Source organism: Lolium rigidum, chromosome 5, assembly GCF_022539505.1.
Source record: "Lolium rigidum isolate FL_2022 chromosome 5, APGP_CSIRO_Lrig_0.1, whole genome shotgun sequence".
NCBI classification, from domain to species: Eukaryota; Viridiplantae; Streptophyta; class Magnoliopsida; order Poales; family Poaceae; genus Lolium; species Lolium rigidum.
In genome coordinates this window covers 7,125,812-7,133,297 of record NC_061512.1, presented here as the reverse complement: position 1 = coordinate 7,133,297, position 7,486 = coordinate 7,125,812, and positions in this window count along the sequence as shown.

The window sequence follows — 7,486 nt, the reverse complement described above, 5'->3', positions numbered from 1 at the left end:
CATGGATGAAGGGGGAGTTATCTCACATAAATCTTCTATAGGAGGTAAATTCTTCACATCTTCATGTTTAATACCCTTCTCTTTAAGAGACTTCTTGGCTTCCCTCATATCTTCATCATTTAATTTAATCATACCCCTCTTCTTCAATATCGGTGTCGGGGTTGGTTCAGGTGTAGACCAATCATCATGATTCCGGCCTATTTTAGCCAGTAATTCTTCAGCGTCGTCTGGAGTTCTTTTCCTGAAAACACAACCAGCACAACTAGCCAGGTATTCCCTAGACTCAATGGTTAGTCCACTATAAAATATAGCAAGTAAATCATGCTTTTCCAAATCATGGTCAGGCTGAGCTCTAATAAGAGAGCAAAATCTCGCCCAAGCCTCGTGCAATTTCTCTCCATCTTCCTGGTCAAAATTATAAATTCTCTGCAAAGCAGCATGTTGAGCACTAGCAGGAAAGTATTTCCGGAAGAAAACATCAAGCAATTCTTTTGGGCTTTTAATAGAACTAGGAGGCAAATTATTATACCAAGTTTTAGCATCATCCTTTAATGAGAAAGGAAAAATTTTAGCAACAAAATAAGTACGCATCTTAATATCATCGGAAAACAAGCCACTAAGAGTAGATAACTCAGTCATGTGTTCAACAAGCACTTTCTTTTTCAGTACCACAAAAGGGTGTTTTCTCAACAATAGCTATATGAGATAGATCAAGAGAAAAATCATAATCTTTATCCTTAATGTTTATAGGAGATGTGGCAAATTTAGGATCAGGAGACAGCTTTATATCTAACAGACATGTTCCGCAAGCAACTTTTTAATTTTTCTTGCATCAGTAGTAGCATTGCATTTTTCAATAAAATCATCATCAAGCTCTACATAATCTTCATCAAGATCATCACTAGAATATTCAACGTGACTCGGGTGAATTAACAGGTGTAGCAGCATTTTCATTAGGAGTTTCAGTATTTTCAATTTGTCTAGACTTAGCAATTGTAGCATCTAGAAAAGATCCTAACGAACCATCATTATCAAGCACAGCAGAAGCATCATCACAATTATGAGAGGAATTTTCAGATTCAGCAGAAGTACCAAGCATTTGAAGCTTGTGGTGGTGAAACAAGTTTACTTATCACAGATGGTGAATCAAGAGCAGCAGAGGTACTAAGGGTTGTACCTTTTCTTGTAGTGGATGGTAATATGGCGATCTTAGTATCGCGAGGTTTACCCATGATGGAGAATTTCAGCGAACAATATCAATCCAAGTGAACTTCCAAATAAAGCTATGCTCCCCGGCAACGGCGCCGTGAAAATAGTCTTGATGACCCACAAGTATAGGGGATCGCAACGAGTCTTCGAGGGAAGTATTACCCAATTTATTGATTCGACACAAGGGGAGACAAAGAATACTTGTAAGCCTTAACAACGGAGTTGTCAATTCAGCTGCACTCGGAAACATACTTGCTCGCAAGAGTTTATCAAGTAGTAACAGTTTTATGGCAGTAGGAATAGTGAAATAACAAGCAGACAGTGGAATAAAGACAGCAGTAGTGATTATAGTAAACAGCAGGATTAAAATACCGTAGGCACAGGGACGGATTAACGGCGTTGCATGGATGAGAGAAACTCATATAACAATCAAAGCAGGGGCATTTGCGGATAATAATAAAACGGTATCCAAGTACTAATCAATCAATAGGCATGTGTTCCATATATAGTCGTACGTGCTCGCAATGAGAAACTTGCACAACATCTTTTGTCCTACCAGCCGGTGGCAGCCGGGCCTCTAGGGAAACTACTCGGAAATTAAGGTACTCCTTTTAATAGAGTACCGGAGCAAAGCATTAACACTCCGTGAACACATGTGATCCTCACATCACTACCATCCCCTCCGGTTGTCCCGATTTCTGTCACTTCGGGGCCATTGGTTCCGGACGACGACATGTGTATACAACTTGCAGGTAAGATCATAAACAACGAATATCTTCATGAATCAATAACATGTTCAGATCTGAGATCATGGCACTCGGGCCCTAGTGACAAGCATTAAGCATAACAAGTTGCAACAATATCATAAAAGTGACATCTACGGATACTAGGCACTATGCCCTAACAATCTTATGACTATTACATGACCAATCTCATCCAATCCCTACCATCCCCTTCAGCCTACAGCGGGGGAATTACTCACACATGGATGGGGGAAACATGGCTGGTCGATGGAGAGGCATTGGCGGTGATGGCGGTGAAGATCTCCTCCAATTCCCCGTCCCGGCGGAGTGCCAGAACGGAGACTTCTGGCTCCCGCGACGGAGTTTCGTGATGTGGCGGCTCTCTGGAGGGTTTCTGGCGATTTCGACTTCTCCCCGTGCGTTTTTAGGTCGAGGCCGATAAGTAGTCCGAAGGAGGGCGTCGGAGGCCGACCGAGGGGGCCACACCATAGGGCCGCGCGGCCCCCTAGGCCACGCCGCCTTATGGTGTGGGGCCCTCGGGCCTCCACCTTACTTGTCCTTCCGGCTCCGTCGCATTCTGGGAAAATAGGGCCTTCTCGCATAAATTCCGAGGATTTTCCCGAAAGTTGGATTTCTGCACAAAAACGAGACATCAGAGCAATTCTGCTGAAAACAGCGTTAGTCCGTGTTAGTTGCATCCAAAATACACAATTTAGAGGCAAAACAATAGCAAAAGTGTTCGGGAAAGTAGATACGTTTTGGACGTATCACGCGCCGGGGCGGGTAAGGGTGTGTTTGGTTAAAGGCATGGATTATGATGGGATAGCATGCATGGGATGAGATGGTCCCTATTTACTGTTTCGTTGATATTAGTGGGATGATCGCATTCTTTTGTTTGCTTTGAGTAATATGAGGTGGACGGATTCTAATTAGTCAGTTGTTTGGGATTTTGTTTCGGCAATTGTTTGGCATTTCATTAGAAGGATATGTTGTCGCTCCGTGCAAGAGGTTGGAAGGATTATTTTGCCGGGTAGCATCCCCGTAGGGTATAGTGACACCGGAGTACGGGTGTGTGAGGACCCAGGGATGGATCTCGCACAAGGAGTCAATGGATTTCGTGGAGGACGCGGGAAGGGGGTGAGAGAGTAGAGAAGGGGATGAGAATACTTCCATTCAATTCCTTGATTTCCAGTTCCTTACATGACCCGAGAACACACACACACATTTACACAACCCAACACCCTGGGCCGACCCACTTAGCCCATACGGATTTAAGCCAAGATCTGTCTGTGTGTCGTCACCATAGTATCAGTTGGGGACGCGACACCTCCCCCTCCTTCAGATGAAACCTCGTTCCAGATTGCAGCAACATGGAAACAATTGTATAGAACATGGTAATCTTCGCAGGGAGCACACTCCAAAGTCTAAGAAGACCATGATACCTTGACCTGGGTCATCGCTACATTACCTGTCTTCACCATACGATGGTCCATGATTTGTTGGGGAAGAAACACACATGTTGACTGATCCACTGCAGCATGCAATTCAGAGAAAATTGGAGTATAATTAGGAGTAAAGGGTTTCAGTTGAGAAACATGGAAGTTGTTGTGAATCTTGCTATCGGATGGCAGTTGTGTCTTGTAAGCAATCACGCTACCTTAGCCAAGACTTTGTATGGCCCATAGAACTTCAGAGATAGTTTAGCTGACGATTCGACAACAACCAAGGATTATACATATGGTTAGAGCTTTCCGCTGCAACTCAGTAGTTAGTTGACGATCCTGCAGATTCACCAGACTTTTAGGGCTCCTTCGATTCATAGGATAGGAAAATCATAGGAATAGGAAAAACATAGGATTAAGATGTCATGGCTAGTTGAATCCTATAGAAACATGAGTTGTGTTTGATTGTGGCAAAATAAATTTTCTATGAGGTATGACTTAATGTTTTATTCCTATAGGATTTGAATTACAAGATTCCTATAGGATATGTTCCTATGAATCAAACAACTAGTGTAGGAAATTTTTTCATAGGATCTAAATCCTACACAGTTCTTGTACGAATCCTATGAATCAAAGAAGCCCCTATGATCAATTACAATGGTGAAGGGCCCCCTCTATAGATATGAATGCCACTTGTCCACGACCATCATTACGGCAAGAAACTCTTTCTCATAAACCGAAAGCTTTTTATTATTGATTCCAAATGCCTTGCTTAAGTAAGCAATTGGATGTCCATTTTGGAACAGAATAGATCCAATGCCAGTATCGCAAGCGTCTGTCTCAACAGTAAATGGCAGATTGAAGTTGGGCAATGCCAAACTGGCGTGAACACCATGGATTGCTTCAATTAGTGGAAAGCATGCTCTGCTTGTTCAGACCAGACAAATCCTTTTTTTGTCAGAAGATCAGTCATAGGTTTAGCGAGTATACCATAACCATTGACGTATTTGCGGTAATAACCCGTTAACCCGAGAAAGCCCCTGAGTTCTGTTGCGGGATGGTGTCGGCCATGGTAGCATCACCTGGGTCTTGTCAGCATAAGTGGCCACTCCGTGTGTGGTTATTATATGTCCTAGGTAAGATATGCTTTCCTGTGTGAATGAATACTTGAACATCTTCACATACAATTGATGATTGCGCAAGGTTCGAAGCACCAGGCGCAGGTGAGTCTGATGCTCATCCTATGAGCAACTATAAATCAGGATGTCATCGAGAAAAACAATCACAAACCAACGAATCTGCTCCGAAAAGATAGAATTCATCAATAATATAAGCCTTGAACTTTGGGATGGAGTTAGTATGTGGAATTGCGGCAGTAGAATTGAATTCCTTGTCATCCACACGGCAAGTCATTCGTCAAACACCAGCCAGCAGAGCTGTCGCAGTTACTGTCTAGATTTGAGATGCATTTGCAACTCCAAATTCATTGCCACCTCATGGAGCTTATGATCATGCAATCTCACTTGAAGCTCAACATTCTCCTGTCAACTGTCGAATGTATCGCTATTCTCCTTTTCAAAAGGATGAAATAGAGCACCAAGTGGCACAAATGATCAAAGCGGGTGATGTGGGCATTACCCTTCGGGTACCCGACATTGCTATACCCGGTATAGATTATCAAGATGGACCAGCACAAGGACTCGACAAAGCTGAACCTGCACGAGTTATCAACTTGGACTACAAGAAAAGAAGACTCCAATACGAATCCTACTAGGACTCTTGTAAACCCTAACTTGACTGATATATAAAGCCAGGAAGGGGCACCTCTTAGGACACACAGAAACATAAATACATAGAGGCAATACGTCTAGACATCGCAACTCGCAAGTTAGAACTAGACTAGATACAACAACTCCGCCTATGGCGGCCCCCCTGTACACATATATTCATATAGCGGATTGCTAGAAGGACGTAGCGATCCTCCACCGCGGGGACGTGAACCTGGGTACGTCGTGTCTTCCCTCGCTCCCTGAACTTCCATCGTCGCCTTTCTCTAAAACCCAAGCCTCTCATGGTGGGCATTGCCGAGGAACCGCCTGGTCAATTGGCGCTGTATGTGGGAAAGCGACGACTGAATTTCGTTATCCGGGCGGGATCGGTCTATATCATCATCAACAATCACCAGATCCGGTCTAACTCGTCATTAATACTCGTGTTCGGTGACCATCATGTCGGGTGGGCACCTGCTGGAGGAAGGATACGTGGAGGAGAGATCGACTTGGTCTGGTCAGCTCAGGAGGCGTTCAACTCCATCTTTATAAAAAAGCGTCGGCTGCTTCGTTGGGCTTCTGGAAGAAGTCTACATGATTTAGATTTTTTTGGCAGCTCTATCTAGGCAGCGCCGTATTCCAATCAGTAGAATTCAACACCAGTAATCAACAGAAAAAAGCTTCCTCAAAATCATTGGCTAGGAACAGCTTCCGGCGGTATGCGCATGCAAATACATCTAGCAAACAAGACCCAAGCAATCTGCCAATGATCATTGAAGCTAAAGAGAAAAAAAAAAGTTCGAATACTAGTGCCTATACACCGTGTCCGATGAACACGATGAGTACACTAGCAAATCATCAGGCTACATATTACAACTCCGAAACGACTACTTCGATCTTGCCATGGATGTTGTCAACCGTGTCACGGACCGACCTAGCGTGGACTCGTCATGCATACTCTCAAAGACCAGTTTTTTTGCGCCATAATATAACTGCAGATCAGAACAAGCTTCGACTAACCCGTCACATCTATTACTCCCGGCTAGGTGTTGGGCTACTACTTCAACTACGTCTACTACTTCATCGACTACTACTCCCATATATGGACTAAGAACTTCGATGCCGCGCCTACATCCGTGTTTACTGCGTCACGCGACCTCGTCCACCGGACCGGTCATCATCAACTCGTCATCCGACATAAAGGACCAGATTGAAACAAAGGTTCGATTACTCTACCCGGTCGACCGTGCCCACCATCACGCACCCATCGCGCTCGGGGGCTCGCCTATCTTAGACCCGACATTACGGACTCGATATACTCGGGTGATCCGCCTTATCAAATACGTCTCCTTCATCGGCCACGCCGTCCAGGCGCAACGCGGCTACATCAACTATTTTTGGCCGGGCGATTACTCTAACTGCGCCCACCACATCAACTATTTTTGGTCGGGGATTACTTCAACTGCGCCCGCCACATCAACTATTTTTGGCCGGGCAATTACTTCAACTGCGCCCGCTACATCGACTATTTCTAATTGCGCAATTACTTCGACTGGGTCCACCGTGCGACCTGCTTCCACTTGGGCCTCCTCGCAGCCGAGTCAATGGCTTCATCATCTATGGTTACCAATGGATCTATCTTCTGCGGCTCCAGATATATCTTCTCCCGATGCACTCCCGGGTCAATGGTTTCATCACCTATGGTAGGCGTTCAACTCCATCTTTATAAAAAAGCGTCGGCTGCTTCGTTGGGCTTCTGGAAGAAGTCTAGATGATTCAGATTTTTTTGGCAGCTCTACCTAGGCAGCGCCGTATTCCAATTAGTGGAATTCAACACCAGTAATCAACAGAAAAAAGCTTCCTCAAAATCATTGGCTAGGAACAGCTTCCGGCGGTATGCGCATGCAAATACATCTAGCAAACAAGACCCAAGCAATCTGCCAATGATCATTGAAGCTAAAGAAAAAAAAGTTCGAATACTAGTGCCTATACACCGTGTCCGATGAACACGATGAGTACACTAGCAAATCATCAGAGCTACATATTACAACTCCGAAACGACTACTTCGATCTTGCCATGGATGTTGTCAACCGTGTCACGGACTGACCTAGCGTGGACTCGTCATGCATACTCTCAAAGACCAGTTTTTTTGCGCCATAATATAACCGCAGATCAGAACAAGCTTCGACTAACCCGTCGCATCTATTACTCCCGGCTAGGCGTTGGGCTACTACTTCAACTACGTCTACTACTTCATCGACTACTACTCCCATATATGGACTAAGAACTTCGATGCCGCGCCTACATCCGTGTTTACTGCGT